The sequence below is a fragment of the Pinus tabuliformis genome, chromosome Q (assembly GCF_031772625.1).
Source record: "Pinus tabuliformis cultivar Carrire ecotype Pingquan chromosome Q, CPIR1, whole genome shotgun sequence".
In the NCBI taxonomy this organism is placed as follows: domain Eukaryota; kingdom Viridiplantae; phylum Streptophyta; class Pinopsida; order Pinales; family Pinaceae; genus Pinus; species Pinus tabuliformis.
The window spans coordinates 647,438,824-647,458,662 of record NC_142296.1 but is presented as its reverse complement, the minus strand read 5'-3'; the positions used below and the strand labels follow the sequence as shown (position 1 = coordinate 647,458,662).

Sequence of the window (19,839 nt, the reverse complement as noted above, 5' to 3'; positions counted from 1 at the left end):
AAAATGAACGATCACTCTTAACCTCTCACATAGGAAAAGATATGAAAGCAATAAATCTTAATCTATGAAAGCAATAAATCTTAATCTATGAAAAACAATAAATCTCACACATTATAGGTGGCTAATCCAAAAGCATGAGAGATGGCAAGCTAAGAGGCTCCGAGTGAAAGCATTACCAATCAAGGTGAACATCACTCATGAGCATGGTGCTAAATCTAAATTCCATTCAAAACAAAAGTAATCTTAACTTTCCACTTGAGTATCTCCAACTTTACACAGGATAAGGCTCTCCTATTTATACAAAAACATAAGAAGCTACCTCATTAATGGAGGTCCATTATTCTCTCCCTAGATCCCTAGAAAATCTCATAGAGTTACAACTCAAATAGATAATGATGAGACACATATCGTCTTTGACCTTTATCCTAATATTCTTCCATATCTTGAAGGGAATTCGAATTTGAGCATTGGAGGCCACATAAGGGTGCCTTGGAAGCTTCCAAATGACCTACACATGTCATGAAACTCAAGCCATTTTTAAGTATTAGCAAGTATATGTCATTTTTCTAAGTTTTAACCGTAAAGTCAATTAAAATACTAGAAATCATTATCTTTTGGAAAACACAAAGGTAACCCATATAATTATAAAAATGGAGGCTAATGAAGGGTTATATGGCCATGGAGTTATGGCATGTGAGTGAAATGGTGGCGATAAAGGTGAAAGTGGATTATATTTTGAATACATTTTGGAGGCTCTACATACCCCCCAACTGACATTATTGCATGTCCTCATGCAATCTACTGCATTTTTTAATCATGGTTTGCTTTTGAATGAGATTGGCTTATATCATATGTCCTTAAACTTTGAATTTGACAATTTCATTTCTTTTTGCAAAGTATTCCTTGTCATACATTGAATTGCAACATGTTTGGTTGGTTCTTGTGTAAAGACCAAATTTTAATTGGTATTGGTTCTTGTGTTTCAACACCTTGTTTCTTTTTGTTGCAGCAAGATTCATTGAACATATTTAAGAATGCATATTTAAATCAAACATATAATATGCTCATCATTTAGGCTTTATTTGCAAATCACATAACTTTTGAACCATAATGCAATCATAATTGATTAGGACAAGTATGTTAGGATGAAATGAAGTGATATGGATGTGATAATAAATGGATGTCCCTTCCCCCCCCTCAACTAAAGGTGTTTACGGTTTTTTTTTCAAATGAGAAAGGAAATATGGTGAAGTATTTTCCAAAAATTATAATTTCAGTATTCAAGGAATTCTATGATTAAAATCTAGAAAAGAACATACCTTTACTTACCTAGGAAGTGGACAAACTGTGCATATGTAGAGAAGTTGTAGTTGCTATTGGATCATGGAATAGAATGTGTAATTTTATTTTCTTCTTGTTTGCATAAATGGTGGATGAGGTGGTGAAAGTGGATTCTTTATTTCTGCTGTTAAATCTGTCGTATCTGTTGCAAAATGCTGAAATGATATAGTCTTCACCTGCTACAAACCCGATGGTACAATTCTAACCATGCGAATGAATGTGTTGTTGTTGAGCATGAAGAGAAGTCATTGGATTACCAACCATTGATGAATGTCGTTAACCAATGTGAGGAAAACTCGCCATTAATGTCAACGAGTACCAAGGTACCTAAGTACATCTTGCAACGTGCAAATAGATGAGTTGATGTCAAGCCACTTGCAAGATATAACGATCAAGGGACATTGATGTATTCCCATGATTGTCAGCGAGAGAACTTGCCACTGATGCATACAAGCCTCAAGGTACTAATAAGGAATCTAGCCCTTAACCTAGATAATGTGCTGATGTCGATAGACCAAGACTTGTTAGAAGGGAGGCCTTAATGAATCCTCCATCATCTAATGCGGGTATGAAATGATGATTTTGGAAGGACTATGAATGAAAATTTTTGTAGTGGATCAAGGTTTATTTAATGGAAAGGAAAATGACAAGAGGGTAAACAAGTGAATGGAAAGAAAAAGGAAAAATTAGCATGTAAGCAAGCTAAATGTCTCTATTAATGGGTTAATGAATGGAAATTATGGAAAATGTGAAGGAAACATGCGACTCTTTGCAAGGAAAATGGTGATGGTGATGCTTAGAGAAAATGCTTGGGTAGCTTGTGAGTTTGGAGAGGAAAAATGATGGCATTTATGGATGATAGAAATGGATTCAATTGGTTTATATTTCTTGAAATTGGTCGTATAAAACCAACCATGCATAATTGGCTTCCTTCAATTCTCTGATTGTCCTGGAACCTGAAAATAAACATGGCACAAACATTGCAACAATGTAAGTGTGTTCAAAGAGAAGTGATCAATTTCTCTAGGTACATACGAAAAAATTGCATAATTGATAGGTTCATGACGTGTTTTCGTTTCAAATGGTTAGTCCAATTTCACAATCACGATAATAAATCCAATTTCTAAAAGAAAACAATTTCCTCAATTTATGTTTGAATCATAGCATTTCATAAAGATAAACAAATACTATTTGCGAATGCTTGATGATTCTTGCAAAACAATCCTTAATAAAAAATTCATGAATTGATCCTGCAGATAAAGCATCCTTACAGTTCTTCTTGTTTCCTCCATCATACTTGAAAACATAATCATTAGACAAATCCAATAAATTTTGATCATGATTTTTTGATTAGAATGCATTGTTGACAAGTAGATCATTGAGTTAAATACATAGCTGCAGAATTGTTTTTTAGCTGTAGAATTGTTGGTTAGCTGCAGAGTTGCGCAGTTTCTGTAGCTAAAATCTTGAACAGACAGTTAAGTACACATAGATATGCAATTTTGTTATGAAAAAATAACCAGTCCAATCTTCAAATTGATCAATACCTCTTCCAGAAAGTTTAGGAAATAGAACATTTTTTTTGTGGCTTATTTATTATTGTTTTATTTTATATGTTTTTTTTTTATTGTTTTGATTTTGTTATTATTTTTTTAATGTTTTGCTTTGTATTTTTATTTATTTAGTTTATTTGTTTTTATTTGATTTTTTTTAATTTTTTAATATTTATATTATATTATATATATATATATATATATATATATATATATATATATATATATATATATATATATATATATATATATATATATATATATATATATATATATATATCTATATCTATATCTATATATATATATATATATATATATATATATATATATATATATATATATATATATATATATATATATATATATCTATATATATACACTCATATTCCTATACCCTTGAGTGATTGTGGTCTTTGATAATTTCTTACAACCCTCTGCTTGTTCTTTTTACTTTCAAATACATGTGGAGATTTGGAATTCAATCATGCCGGGGATTTCAAAAATAACACATTTTTCATGTAATTTGTTTTGAGCGATTCACAAAATCAAGGAAAATTGGATTTGGGGCACTTAGAACAATATAGAAAACAAATAAAAATATCAAAACTTAACAAGTTGTCATAAAAAAATTATTGATACGGGTATCCCTGAAATGCTAGAGGAAGTGCTCGAGGTCAAAGCGAGGGAGGTCACACTCCCAGGGCTGCCAACGCCTTTTCAGAATATCTCTGGTATTTGATTTGTTGTTCGATATGCAATTCCATCCTTTGAAGATCTCCTTGCACCTGCGATCATAATGTGGTTTCAACCCTAGATCATGAACCCATCATTGAAGCTTCTTTTGTCGATCCTTCTATTAAACCATCACACAGATTCTTTGGAACTGTATTTCAAATGGCATGTTGGTGGACATCTCCAATATTTTCTTGTTTTTTTTGTTTTTCCATGTCTTCCTTTTGATTTTGCGTCTTCACCACTATGACTGGGCAGGGATTATGGTGGGATAGAAAATCGCTGACGCTTCCAAGGAATGTTCTTGCAAGCATGCCACGTCCATAGCTTCCAATGACAACTGTGTCATATTGTAAATCTGCAACCCCTCACAAACCCTTTGTTCTGTTGGCCCTGTCACAACCATACCTTCACATGGAATCTTTGTCTCTTTTGAAGAATATTGCATATATTTCTCAACTAAATGCTCACTATCATTTAGTGCTTGAACGTCATCATTTTATGTAAGATCAGCTGGCACATAAACTTCTTTCATGCCAAATTCTCCTGTTCCCATAGTAGTAATTGGAAGCATAGTTGGATGATGCACATGATAAACAATTACTTTATTTGGTTCTCTGTAGAAATTATGAAGGGCTCATATGAAATCATGAAATGCCTATGCAGATCAAGTTATTGCAATGACTATCTTGTTGGATACTCATTCTGATTTCAAGGGATCATGCATTCGAGGCAACTCAAGTTGTCGAATAATTGCCACTGGGAAAATGGTGTTATGTAATATGTAATCGCTGAAATCTGATCTGCCTCGTCAACAATCCAACTTCTTGGATCACCTTTTTACACGTTTTTCTTCTGTGGCAGTGAATCCATGGATTTAGGTGTCAATAAATCACAACTCTGATTTTTCAAACCACCATAGCATCCAAAACCGGATCTGAATTTAATTAAAAACCATTTTTCCCACACAACCTGACAAATAAGGATGCAAAGAAACCTAAAAAATATCTCAAACGGTTATGAATTTGAGAAAATTGCTCCTGGGTAATATAATTAACCCCGTTATGAATAAAACTCATGTTTTAGTTTTTTGAAATGTGTTTTCATTTGGCTATAAATCGTGTTTTAAAATGATGTGTCGAAAACTGCTACACATATTTGGCAAATGCTCAGGTAACTGCTAGGTCTTGGAATTAAAAAATGGTTGTTGCTTCTGTCAGAAAATTGCCAATCTCAAGCTGCTCTGAAACACAAAGCTTGACTGCCTCTGTTGGGAATAAATACATTGAGGAGTTGGAAGATGTTAAGTTGAAACTGTCCAAAGTTCAAGCTTCACCAGATGCAAGTGAAACATCAATTCATTTAGCAGAATCTCAATTTTCATAGTTTTTGAGAGAGATAGATAAAAAGAGCAAGATACTAGAAGAACATGAGAGACATGTTACAACGTTAGGAAAACGGGTTGTTGAGTTGAATGAATATGTTAAAACAAGGGAGAATTCTCAGAGGCATCAAAGGGAAGAGGTCCTAAAGCTGGAGCAAGAAATCAAGTTTGCAATTAGCAAAGCTGATTTTCACAAAGAATGTGAACTTGGGAGGATTTTCATGAAGTCTAGATGAAACCTCATATAACGCTTTCTTCACAACAACAACAATGGTTCATTGAATTTGCCTCATACGATCCATCAATTGAACCACAATCCAGAAAACTATAACAAGAGCATTGTTTATCGTTTTATGTAAAAGATTAGGATCGGGTTTTAAAACAAATATTTGGTGCAAATGCATATTGAATTGTAGGTAGAAGTTGAGCTACAGATGATTAGCCAAATATGCAGCAATTTAAAGCAAGATCTAATTTTATTTCTTTTTTTAAATGATGAATTTTGGATTTTGATTTTTAAGCTAATGCAATTGAATTTTTTTTTTTTTTGCAGGTCGCATGAGAGTCAGTTATTAATTTGTCAATTCTCTTGGAAAATGAAGATAGTAAAGAAATGAAGATAGTAAAAAGAGAATTGTTTTTTTTTTATTAATTTCAAACTTACATTTTCCTTATTAAAAAAAAAAAAATTTAACATGATTTTGTTTTTTTTTTTGAAAAAAAATTATTTTTTTGTTGAAAGTATTTTTGTGAGGTTAGTGAAAATGTAAGAAAAATAAATAAAATCTAAAAATTTTAAAGCCTAAAAGCTTTAAAAATGAAATCAAGAACCTTTAAAAAAATGCAATCAAGCTTGATTTTATTTTTCCTAACTTATCTACTTGAAATAATTTATTTATTTATTTATTTTTAATTTTTAAGTATATGAATGTTTCCAATGGAACCATTTACGGATTAAACTTTCTAAAATGTTCCTATCCAAATTTGTGAAATGTACTTGATTGTGCATGAGGACATGAAAAATCATTTTAACCTTTAGATTTGCCGCAAATATCTCTTGAAGAACGGATGAATGTCGTGGCGCAATCACGTTTCGATACCATTCCTCAATGTAGTCCTTGTGCTCCAAAGAATGTTTGATCTGCATTCTAGATCCTTTGTCCATAAATGGTTAGTATTGATTTTTTTTTTTTTTAAATATTTTTTATAAAAATGATATGCAGCTAAATGATTTATGCATCTACATGCTTTAATCATGCATCTAATTTTTTCTTGAAAAATGAACTCTAGACTGAAAGCTAGTTCCTATGCACACTTCCTCGGCATCGGTGCCAAAATGTTGAGGCAAATTAATTACCTATCGTTTAATTGTCAACCCGGGGATTTCGTAAAACTTGCGAAGTGTGCGTGCACTGTATATGCTAGAAATTAACTTTTAATTTAGATCAATCTAACTACAGAACCAAATGACGACAAACCAAATTCACCTATTCTAATTCAACACTCAATTCAAAAGAAATTATAGTACAATTACATGAAATGAAATCTACTCTAAGGGATCATGTGTGCATTATCAAATCAGGATCCTATGAAATGAATAATCAAAACCACATGACATGAAATGAAAGAAAAAACAATCATTCTTAACCTCTCACACAGGAAAAGATATGAAAGCAAATAAAAACAATTTCTTTTAACTTCTAGATAGGAAAGAAAATAAAAATAATCGCTCTTAACCTCTAGGTAGGAAAGCAAATAAAAACAATCACTCTTAACCTCTCACACAGGAAAATATATGAAAGCAATAAATCTTAATCTATGAAAGCAATAAATCTCAATCTATGAAAAACAATAAATCTCACACATTATAGGTGGCCAATCCAAAAGCATGAGAGATGGCAAGTTGAGAGGCTCCCAGTGCAAGTATTACCAATCAAGGTGAACATCACTCATGAGCATGGTGCTAAATCTAAATTCCATTCAAAACATATGTAATCTTAACTTTCCACTTGAGTATCTCCAACTTTACACATGCCTTTGAAAGGAGAAGGCTCTCCTATTTATACAATAACATAAGAAGCTACCTCATTAATGGAGGTCCATTATTCTCTCCCTAGATCCCTAGAAAAGCTCATAGAGTTACAACTCAAATAGATAATGATGAGACACATATCCTCTTTGACCTTTATCCAAACCTTCTTCCATATCTTGAAGGGAATTCGAATGTGAGCATTGGAGGCCACATAAGGGTGCCTTGGAAGCTTTCAAATGACCTACACATGTCATGAAACACAAGCCACTTTTAAGTATTAGCAAGTATATGTCATTTTTCTAAGTTTTAACCATAAATTCACTAAAAATACTAGAAATCATTAGCTTTTGGAAAACACAAAGGTAACCCATATAATTATAAAAATGGAGGCTAATGAAAGGTTATATGGTCATGGAGTTGCGACATGTGAGTAAAATGGTGGCGATAAAGGTGAAAGTGGATGATATTTTGAATACATTTTGGGGGCTCTACAATCACAAAATCATTAAGAGTGGAGATTCCATATTCAATGAAAGGGTCTTGTATAAGGATCAGATGTAAGAAAAGGGGCAGGAAAAAGAAAGCAAAGAATACAAAGTGCTTGATGAGATCACATAAAAAGTAAAGGTGTTTGAAAATCACAATGATCAACACACACAACAACAACAACATGCACCTCAAACACCTGAAAGTGGTGTTAGAAGATCTACCAGGATAAGTAGACTCCCTGAATGATACTCTCCTTCATTATATTATGTATTGTTGAATGATTCTGGTGAACTAGAATGTTATGAAGAAGCAATGCAGGTAGAAACCAGGAAGAAGTGGGAGCTAGCCATGAAAGAAGAGATGGAATCCTTGGTACATAACCAGACTTGGGACTTAGTTAGGTTGCCTACAGGTAAAATAACATTGCAGAATAAATGGGTTTACAAGTTGAAGGAAGAAGATGGAGGTAGAAAAAGGTATAAATCTAGACTTATGGTGAAGGGGTTTGAACAAAATAAAGGTATAGAATTTGATGAAATATTTTCTCTTGTTGTTAAAATGACTTCAATCAGAACTATTTTAAGTCTAGTAGCAGCAAAATATTTGCATCTTGAGAAGTTATATGTAAAGACAACCTTTCTCCATGGGGATTTGGAGGAAGAGATATATATGTAGAAGCCACAAGGGTATGAGGTAAAAGGGAAGCAAAAACTAGTGTGCAGGTTGAAGAAGGTTTTGTATGGCCTAAAACAGGTTCCAAGGCAGTGGTATCTAAAATTTGACAGGTTTATTTCTGAACTAGGTTATACTAGATGTCACTCTGATAATTGTGTTTATCTCAAAAGGCACAATGATGGAAACTATATTATATTGTTATTGTATGTAGATGACATGCTTATTGCATGGTCTAACATGCAGGAAATAAATGTGCTCAAAGAAAACTTGGCAAATTCATTTGCAATAAAGGATTTGGGTGCTGCAAAACAAATACTTGGTATCAGAATAAATAGAGACAGGAAAATTCACAAATTAACATTGTATCAAAGTGAGTACATACAAAAGGTGTTGAAAATATTTAATATGCATAATGAAAAACCAGTTACTACACCTTTGGCTAGCCATTTCAAACTAAGTAAGGAGACGTGTCCCAAGACTCAGGAAGAGATGGATTATATGTCTAAATTTCCATATGCATCAACAATTGGAAACTTGATGTATGCAATGGTCTTCACAAGGCCTGATATTGCACATGAAATGGAAGTTGTAAGTAGGTACAAGAACAATCCAGGAAAAGGACATTGGATGGCAGTGAAATGGATTCTCGTGTATTTGGTGGTTCAAACATTGCCCTACAGGGATATGTTGATGCAAATATGGTAGGTGATAGAGATAACAAGAGGATCACCACAGGGTATGTGTTTATTGTAGGTAAAACAACTATCAATTAGGTTTAAAAAATTTAAAGTGTTGTTGCACTTTCAACAATGGAAACAAAGTATGTTGCTAATATAGAGGCTAGTAAAGAAATGATTTAGTTGCAAAGGTTTATGAATGAATTGGGTAAGGCGCAGGAGATGGGAAGGTTATACAGTGACTGCCAGAGGGCCATTCATATTTCAAAGAACTCAACATTTCATTCCAAGACTAAATATATACATCTCAAGTACCATTTCATACGGTTAGTGTTGGAAGATGGACAGTTGAAGCTGGAAAAGATACACACTATCCAAAATCCTATAGACATGTTAACAAAAGTTGTAACCAGGGAGAAACTGAGATTCTACTAAGTTTCGATTGGTCTTCAAGTATGATGATGAAGATGAGAAACAACCAGGTCCAAAGTGGAAGCATTGTCTAACAAATGAAGCAATGGCAGAGTCGCAATAATCAATATCCAAGTGGGAGATTGTTTGGTGTGGAGCCTGATTATCTTGTTTATTCAAAGGTATCACTGCGTTGGACCCAAGTTCCTAATGGGGCAGAAATTCCACCTATTTAATCACCACAGGGGGGGCGATGATAATTTTATGAGCCCCCCTTGGTGGGGGTTCGCGGGTAGCGCTCCCGAAGCTAAAAATATATGTAAAATTTCCTTGTAAAATATTGTAATTTCGTAGTCAATCTAGGTTGTTCATTAGGCAGATTATTTGACGGTAGAAGTTATGTTAATTAAGGGGTTTTTCCCCTAGAAAGAAACCCCTCAATTTATATGAGGGAGTTGTATTCCAACTATATATATGCGTATTTTGAGCAAGAAATATAGATGAGATTGTGTGAGAGTGAAGGGGAAATTACAACGGATCTGCTGTAGGTTGTATCTCTTCATTTTGTTGGATAATATAAAAGGACTGGTTGTTTCTCCGTGGACGTAGCCCAAATTGGGTGAACCACATATATTTGTGTCTCTCTTTTTTTTTATGCATTTTTTGTGTTTGTGTTTCTGCAATATTTTGTGCGTTCCATTGCTCTGTAATATATAAAATTCCAACAACATGGAGGATGATGATATTTTGCAACGCAAGCCATGGCAACCATGAGTATCTAGACAAATTTCAGTCGCACAAGGAGAAGGTGGCTCACTCGGGTTTTGAGGGTTTGTAGATATGAGAGGAAGAAGATAGGGTTGAAAGAGGCACAAACACGTGTAAGGCAAAATATAATCCAACACAACATCTGTAACTACCTTCTAGCGCAATATTCTCTATCGATGATCTAATGGTTGAACATTATTCCATTGTCTAACAATTAATTCAACGGTGCACATTGGCACAGAGTGGCATGGGAGGGGATTTCTTCACAAAGGGAACACCTTACGCATGATAAGAATCCTAAACTATATAAAATGAATTTGACATTGAGTGTTTCAAACTAGTAAGTGTGCTAATAAAGAGTAAGAATCACATCTTGAGGTTTTTATCCTAACAGACTTATGTGCATTGATGAGGACCAAAATGTTACATCAACACACTCATGAGACTATTTTTGCCCATATTATTATTGTTCATCAATAATGATACTTGTCATTTTTTTAAATAAAAAATATAATGATAAACAATACAAAATCAAACAATAATACTCTTACATTTCTCTACATTTATGGATATTAGTCTTTTGGCTTTTAAATCTACACATATTCCACACATGCTCACCCTTACTTTCATGAGTATTCTAATCTATGGAAAATCACCCATCTAAAGTCTAATGAAATATGCGTAGTTTTATATGTTAAACATATACTTTTTACAAGTAATCCACACTTTTGTTTTAACATAGATATCTTGAAAATGTATAACTTCCTTATTTAGAATATGCTCTCTGTTCAATTTCCTGAGATGCTCTACTTCTGTATTAGGAATTCATCCTTTTCCATATAAGGATGAAACAATATTTTAGGTTGATTGTACTATTCACACTTCAGTTATTTAGATTTTTTTGGAAAATGTTTCTCTACAAATTTTCCTTTTTATTAATAAAATTTAAAAAATATTTAGCCTTTTATCACTTCATACTAATTAAAAGTACACATTTTGCAATTTTATAAAATTACACATTTTACAATTTTATAAAAATATTATTATAGTTAGTAAACATTTTTGGGTGAGTGCCAATGTTGAAATTATGTATACTTTTATTTATGTAACAATCTGCAAACTTCTTTCTATCTATCTATGTAGCAAATTTAGAGTGAGATCATTCATTATGATGGTCTAATTTTGAATTGTCTTATTCTTATGCAATCAACCACCTCTATATTATTTTAGTATGTCTATATTGAAGAAATTATTTCATTAGATATGACATTTTCAAATAGTACATCATTATCCATAAAATAGGTTTTTCATGATATTTTATTTATTGGATTCTTTGAGAAAGAGAAGCTATATAAATATTAAAATTATATTTCATTGAATATTCAATGTGTTCAAATTTGGAAATTGTTATCTTATCAGATTTAGAGGCTCATAACAATCAATTGAGGTTGACATATTATTTCTCTTACAAAAATAAAATAAAACAATAGATATTTTATAATAGTAATATTTTGCAACAAATAAATTAAGAGAATAAAGGATTAAAATTTAAAGATGAATAATTTCAACATACTAAAAGATAGTTGTTTGTGGGAAAAAAGAATTAACAATTTGCTCTTTTCAAAATAGCCTTTTTTTTTTTTTTAAATTCCGAGTATTTTTGAAATATAAAATTAATAATTTATAGAATTTATTTTTAAAACAAAATTTTTAATAATTAATAAAAGCAAATTTGCTTTTATTTTTATTTTATAATTTATAAACTAATTCAATAATGCATTATTAACACTACAAAGTTATTATTAGGGGTGACATACATAGTAGGTGGATGCGGATATATGACCCAAATGGAAAAAAGGACATAGTTTACTTGGGGTTTGGGAGATATTACAAAAACTTGTAATCTTACAAGACTTGGTTTCTTTCAAAGACAAAGACATTCAAAAGGCCATAGTAATTAATGACTTAATGATCATTTTATAATTTCTCTCCTGTTAAATTATTCTATAAAACTAAAGTTATTACTAATTTTTTAAAGAACCATCTTGGTCATAAGTGAATTTGAGCATATTGAATTCTTCCACATATCTAAAGTCTCATTGTGGAATCCAATAAGAAGGCAAGTATGGGGTTTATTTGCCAAAAGGGATTGTTAAGACAAAGGAGGGGATGCGTGGTAAGTAAGGAAATTTCTTGACTTGGACTATGCTAATGAATAACAATAAGTAGTTGTAAACCAACCATAGTATCATCCTTTGTTTCTGATGACATGTAAAGAATTTAAGAAGACTAGGCCACCTCACAACACTCATGCCATCAAGAGGGTGTAAGGGGAAAGAGAGCACAAGCACTAGTTACATCCTCAAAGAAACATGCAAGCTACTTCAAAGGGTATTATATGGAATAGTATGATGATTACAACTTCTCTTGCATGTGATATTTCTTTCCCTTCCTCTATTTTATTGATAGTCCTCCTTGAATTCATTACTAAGGTTGGTGAGAAATTAAAGGTATGGAATGCCTTTTCTAATTCTATACCTTTTTCTTTCAAACATAGTTATGGATTTTGGTAGTGATTGGTCCTTTTCACCAAGGTTAGGGGTAGGCATGGCACATTGCCACTATTGTAATAAGTATTATGTTCTTTGAGAGCTAAGGGGATTGCATAGGGGTCTCAAGCAATGTGAAAAAGTTGTTGCAAAAGGAAAAATACAATGTGATCTGTTTAGCATAGTAATAGAAATGGTGGAAATAGGGTTCAAGAAGTAGATTTTTGAAACAAATAGAGTTTGAGATCAATGTCTGGTTGAGAAATAAAGTACATTAAGGGCTTGAGGGAATGGGAGGAAGAAACAAACACTTTCATGTCAATTCACACAAGAAAGTAATTGAAAATTTCCTTCCAATTAATATCTCTACAATTTTTGGTAGGGTACATCATGGCCCATCCCAAACTTTGTTTACTTTCATCCCTCCCTGCCAAATCTATGGAAATATTGCAGGACTTATCCTTTGGTATTTTTGGGGCTAGAACAAAGCACTCGATTATTCATTGTTCTTGTCACTCTATGTAATGGAAGCTTATGTAGGGATTGGCTATACAACCTTGGACATTAACCCTAGCATGATGCATATGGAAAATGAAGGACCATAGTTCCAAGTGGAGTGTGATAGTAAAATTCAAGATGTATATGGAATTTGTTATTTTCCTTAAATATTAAATGTTTTGTTAGATTTTACTCATATTACTATAGTTTGTAAGATAATAAACATCATGAACTATTTTACATGATGTTGAATAGACATGCATAACACATTTTTTGTTTGTTATGACCCTACTTTTAAATTTCTATCCATTATCGAAGAAGAAAGAAAGAATACATAAATTATTTTAACATCCTCGAGGCTAAAGATAGCCTATGGGACAGATTGCTTCTTCATTTGCTTGATGTATTTAGCCCTTTTCTGTGATGCTTCACAATAAATTCTCCCAGCTTCTCGACAAACCCCTCACTAAATAGATTATCCCAAGAGCTAATTGCAAGCATATCTTCATAACTTTCCCTGTTGTCTTTGAAGGCCTCACATTCTAAAATGAAATGTTTTTCTGTTTCCACTTTTTCGGAAGAACAAAAAATGCATACTCTTTCCTCCCACACTTCTTTTGGCCTTTTCCAGCGCCCTGTTTCACAACGGAGTTGATGAGAATTAGTCCTTAATTGAGCAATAAGAATTTTGGCTCTCTAAGAGATATTGGCCTCTATGTATGATTTTGGTTGATGGCTAGGAGTGGGATTAAACACTTCAATATGGTAATTTTTTTTTCTTCCTAGCTCCTTATCTCAAGTATGCTTGTGGAACTTATCCATAACAAAAGCTTTTATCTCTTTGCTGTTTATGGGACACACGTTCAAGCAAATACCCCATTTACTAAACCATTTGTTATTTTGCTGCATCCAAGTTTTTTTTTTTTTTTTTTTTTTTTTTTTCTGTTGCACAATCTGTCATTAAAGACAACCTTATGCCATCTACCCTCTTCCATTTGCTCAACTTTTTTTAAATATCTTATGACTCGCACCATAACAATTGCTTCAATAGGAGCAACCCCTGTTTCACTTAACAAGATAGCATAAGGAACTGCACTTTTAATCTTGAATTTGTTTGTAATCAAACACTTCTTAATTTTCTCAATTTGTCTCCATTGCATGTCGGATGTACTGTTGGCCCAATTTGAGTTGTTTTCCAGTCCCATAACTCTCCCACTCTATACCTATTTTGAAAAGCATAAAATGCTTTCCAACCCCCCAAAGTTCTTTTCTTTCTACTACATCCCAAGTTAGATTTTTATTGAAGTCAATTCCGAGGTATTTGTAATCACAACTTCTTCCAGAATGTTGCCATCAAAGTAGAGCTTATGCTAGTTATGTTTTATTTTCTTAGAGAAACCACTACTTTTGTTTTGCTAATATTGACTTGCATCCCCACACTTCTACAAAAATGCTCAAGGGATAGTAAGTGCTCTTGCAAACCAAGAGTCGATTTAGCAATTAGAATAGGGTCATCTACATACAAAAGAAGCCTTACAACAAACTTTCCCAAATAAATACCATAACCCCCTTGCGAATTTAACCACTCCTCAAGCTTTTCGATATATAAACCAAAAAGGGTAGGAGATAGTGGGAAAACTTGCTTGACCCCAATATCGCTTCTAAAACTTTCAGAAATGCCTACTGAAGTTCTAATTTTGACTTTCACCTCTTCATACAGCCTATGCACAACTACTCTCAAATGTTTAGGAACCCCAAGTTCCTCCATTTTGTGCCAAAGCTTATCCCTAGGAACTGAGTCAAACGCTTTTCTGAAATCAAGAAAGCAACATAAGACTTCTTCCTTTTTCTCCCAAACTTTTTCAATGATGTGCCTTAAAGTTATACAATGATCAACTGTGGAATGTTTAGGTGTAAAACCCGCTTGCCCTTTAGCATGCTTATCTCTTTCTTTTGCCCACTTGTTAATTTTATTTTCTAGCATGCTTCTAAATAGCTTTGAAAACAAAGGGTTTATCATGATGGTCCTATAATTGGAGGGATTATTGATGTCACCGCTCTTGAAAAGAGGTATTTCCAGACTAGTTGTCCAATATGTGGGGAGCCCCTATTGTATGATGTTGTTGAAAATTTTTGTAATGTGAGGTGCAAGGATCTTTGAGCCTCACTTTAGATATTTTGCTTGGAGTTAAGATAAGTCTTTTGCTTTTCCAACACCCAACATCTTGATACTCATCTCTACCTCTTGCACTGTGAAGAGTTGAGTATCAATGTTGACCAAGGGGGGAGGGTCAACCTTGGGATCCTTCTCATAGAGTTGTCTTGCATATTCAAACCATTTAGAAGCAGTAATACTATTCCCAGTTTATATCTTTTTCAGTTGGAGCTCATTCCAAAATAATTTGGGATTATTTTTCCCAAGGGTGATTAGTTCTTACCTCCTTGAAACCATGAAACCAACATTTTTCTTGCTTAATAACTGCTTGTAAGCTTTGAGCTTTATGGTATCCTTGTTTGACTCTTTCCACATTCTCCTTGCCTTTTTGCATTCCTCTTCAAACCAAGCATTAACCAGAAAGCAATTTGTTTCAGACTTATTATTTTTTTCTCTTTTGCACTTTGCAAGTGTGCATTGAATTAAATGTATTAATTCATGACTATGAACGCCGTGAATTGTGATTTCTCCTTCTCGAAGAGCCTCTCTAGTGTAATTTTGAAGGTATTACAATTTTCTGGAGTCAAAAGAATTCTACCCTGTGGGAGATTTTGTTGGACATGCTGAATTTTTGACTCTAATTGTTTCTTTCCAGTCAAAGAGAAACATAAATGAATTGGCTTGTGATCTGATTTTAAGTCCCACAGCTAATCTCCAATCAAAACTTCCTCCATTTTCTCACACAAACCATGCGAGAAAATTACATAATCTACTACACTTGCTCCATTGAAAGTATTGCAAGTGAAATTACAAGACTTTGCCCATCTAGTCAAGCCATTACAAATGACTAAATCAAAGTCCCCACATAAAGTAATCAGTTGTTTACCAAAGAGATTGCAACCCTTGTCCTCTGAAATTCTTTCCCACTGATGATTACTCTCTTTTGTAAGCCAAATAGGGTCACAATCATATTTACATCAAAGAATGCTAGCTTGCTCACTTGCAGTCCTAGCATTGAAATCACCCACTATAAGGACTTCACCTAGCTACGAATACGTTGCAATATCCGCTTTTAAGGCTGCAAATGAATCTTTGTGGTCAAGCCCTATAATTTTGTATATTTTTGAAACTTGCGGTGTAAAGTAACATGCTGCAATTCTGATGTGGTTTCCATTTCTGTTATTTTAAACCAAATGAATTGCTTATTGGAGTCTTCTTTTTCTAACTGAATGAAACGACCTTCTTTCTCCCTTACTAAAACCATGATACCCCCGTGCCCTTTGGCATTCCCTACTACCTTGTTCCACACTGCCATCTTCCAGTATCCTTTAAACAAAGGTGTCTTTCACCCTTCATGCTTATGTGTTTCTATGAGGAAAATTATGTTTCTATCTTCCGCAATAGGACCTAACCCAAGTCCTCGACTCCATGGGTAACCTCTATAGTTCCAACAAACTAATCTTAAGGAAACTTGGGTATGGCTTGACTGATATTTATTTTGACATGCAAGACTCACATTTGAGTCTTTGTCCCTACTTTCCCATACTGACCTTGTTTCCCAATTTCCTGTTGAAGAGTTTGTTGCCTCTTCTTTGTTACCATCTTGCTGCTCTACTTTGGAAGGAGGTCCAAATTGCGCTATTACAACTTTGCGTTTATAAATCCATGCTCTCTAGCCTTCATCTCTTGCTTCCCTAACCTTTAACATTTCCTCCCTCCTTTCCTAATGTTGTTTTACAGTTAAATCTTCTTCTAGGAAAAAGCGATAACCCCTCAAGAGATGCTTCTTGCTTAGAATGATATATTTATCATGCAAGCTAGGAATGATGACTTTTGTGGGCCTAGTTCTCTTACCGTTAAACTTACCGATCCCCCTTTTTCCTTGCCATAACAACTTGCCTTTCAAGAAGTCTCTTGCAAGGTCAAGAGTGCATTCATTTTTCCCATAGTCTTTCACCCCTTTAATAATTATGTTTGCTGCCCTATTTTGTCTTTCCTTGCCTTCTCTATCTTGCATGTTGTCAACTTGAATGTTTGTTTCTCCTTCCTTATTAGTAGAATTGTTAATAACTTGAGCCCAAGTTTTGGAAAATTTGGTGGAATCTCCTTTCCTTTCTTCTCTTGCTTTCTCTTCATGGTTGTCTATTTGGGCAATCATTTTCCCTTTATCCTGGGATGATTTCACATTCACCACCTCAGTACTTTCTACAATAGATTTCTTTATGTTTTGCACATCCGCCTTCATGCATTTCCATTCTATCTTGCCTATCAGGAGAGCTTCTTGTAGCAATGCCAATTGTTCTTTTAAAACTTTATTGCTTTATGCTAAAGCCTTGTTCTCAACTGTTATTATATGAATTTTATGATCTCTTTCCTACTCTTTAGCTTCTAAAACCTCCAACCTTTGTTTTGCATTTAACAATTCTTTCACATAAAGATCAGATGACCAGGTGAGAGGTGTGGATGTGGGACTATATAAGGCAGAATCATCAATGAATTTTCCTCTGGACTTCTTGTTGCCACGTGCTTGTAGAGGGTACTTGTTTGAGTGCTTCTTGCAAAGGGCTCGAGCACTTTCCTTTTTAGACCACTTTTTCCTTGTCTGCTCCCATTGTAGACGGGTTAGTCTTCGTTTTAAAATGCCTTGATATTGTTTGGCATTGACGCAAACACACTTCCTAGCTTTGGCAGATGAGGCAATTTTCACTTGTCCTAAATCATTTGTCTCCATAAGTTCTAAAATTTCTTGTCCCGTTGTCATGTTTGAATGCATTTACCGTCTAACTTGTTTCAAGAAAGATGCAGGTCTATAAAATGGAAAGATTACTTCGCACTACTCCCCGCTATTTAGGTTATCACTGCTCCTTGCTCGCTACTCGAGACTTCTGCTACATAAAAGCTCCCCGCTCTCACATTGCTCACTGTTCACTGCTCGATGCTCTCACTACTGACCACACTATTCACAGTGATGTCCATGCTGCTCGCTGCTCGTCAACAGAAAACTCCAAAGATAAAAGAAGTAGCCAATTGGGTGGCCCAGAGCTCGACACCCATCCTTCTTAACCCTCGCTCCTCAATGATCCCAGCTTTGTTAAGGCACAACACTATTCAATTTCTATGAATGACTTGTTTCCAATTTTCGAAACTAGGACCCCTCTCCAAATATGAGACCTCGCTCCAAATCTGAGATGCAGTGGGAAACATCCACAGAGATGAGAAGCAAACCATAAACCGTTGTTAAAAACCAACCGCTGTCAAAAACTGGTCTGAGACGGATTTAGAATTACTAGCTTGCTAAATTGAATCCGTGCTAAATCGCATTGGAAAGGAAGAAAGCATGGCCATTGCAATTGTCTTTGCCATTTCAATCTCAGCCCCACGTATATCCCAAATCTTCGTAAACCCTGCTTTGCTCTCGTAAACCAAGATTGGGAATGTCCATAACCTCAGAAATGTCCATGTAAATTAAGATGGTTGATATGTCAGGTTCTAGATTTGCATTGACAGACACACGAACAAAATTGAATTTTATTAAAACACCTCACATCATCCGGCCATGAGGATTCTGAGGGGGATGACTACGCTGAATGAGGTTCTAGATAGATGAGACATGCAACTTATCTCAACGAGGCTTACATGGGCTTAATGGTTAAGAACATGTGTTTCCTCCTAATAGATCACAAGTTCAAATCCATAGTCGAGTAGAGTCTAGACACATTTCTAAACTTTAGTAGTCAAATCCCATACACCAATTTAATGTCTTACACATTTATAGACTTTAGTAATCAAATCTTATACACCAATTTAATTTCTTACTTCAGAGTAACTTCAAATTAAGTTATTATTATTATAATAATATATTTTTAAAAATAAAATCTAATAATTATTATAAAAAATACTATAATATTACTAATAATAAAATATCATTAATATCATTAATAATATTTTTTATTTAAATATTTTTTCCTAATAACCAAATTATTTAATAAGTAATATCAAAATTAATGTGAACATCAACTTCAAAGCTATTACAATAACGCTTGAAAACACCCCCACATAACAATCATTCTTCATAAGCTATTACCATAACGTTGGAAAGCAACAAAGTTAATCCTAAGCTATTACAATAACGCTAGAAAGCACCCATGATCACTGCAACATAACAATCATTCTTCCTAAGATAATTTTTTAACCACTAATCAAGGAAAAAAAGATTAATTTATTATTATAATTTTAATTCAGAGTTCTTTCACGTCGGTGGAAGGTCCCCGCTTACGAGCACCACCATCTTTTGAACACGCATTCATGTATAAATAGAGATGATCACAATAGAGATTAAAAACAAACACATGCGGTGAACAGATCCTCGCGGGGATTCGGTAATTCTCCAGAGACTGCTTCGATACAAATATTCATACTGCAGAACACTCCTTCCATCTTCCTTTATCGATCGAGATTTATAATCAAAATTGCTCTGCTTTTTACTTTATAATTATCCGCCGAACTGTACGATTTTTGGTTTGGTTGTATTATTCGGATTTGATATTTGGTGTTTGTATGAAGCAGATTTGGTGT

General features: G+C 33.8%; 1 pseudogene; it reads right to left on the bottom strand.

Annotated features, from left to right (window-relative positions):
• Nucleotides 1-3,784: 3,784 nt before the first annotated feature.
• Nucleotides 3,785-19,701, bottom strand: LOC149221170 (uncharacterized; annotated as a pseudogene).
• Between the last annotated feature and the right edge of the window lie 138 nt (nt 19,702-19,839).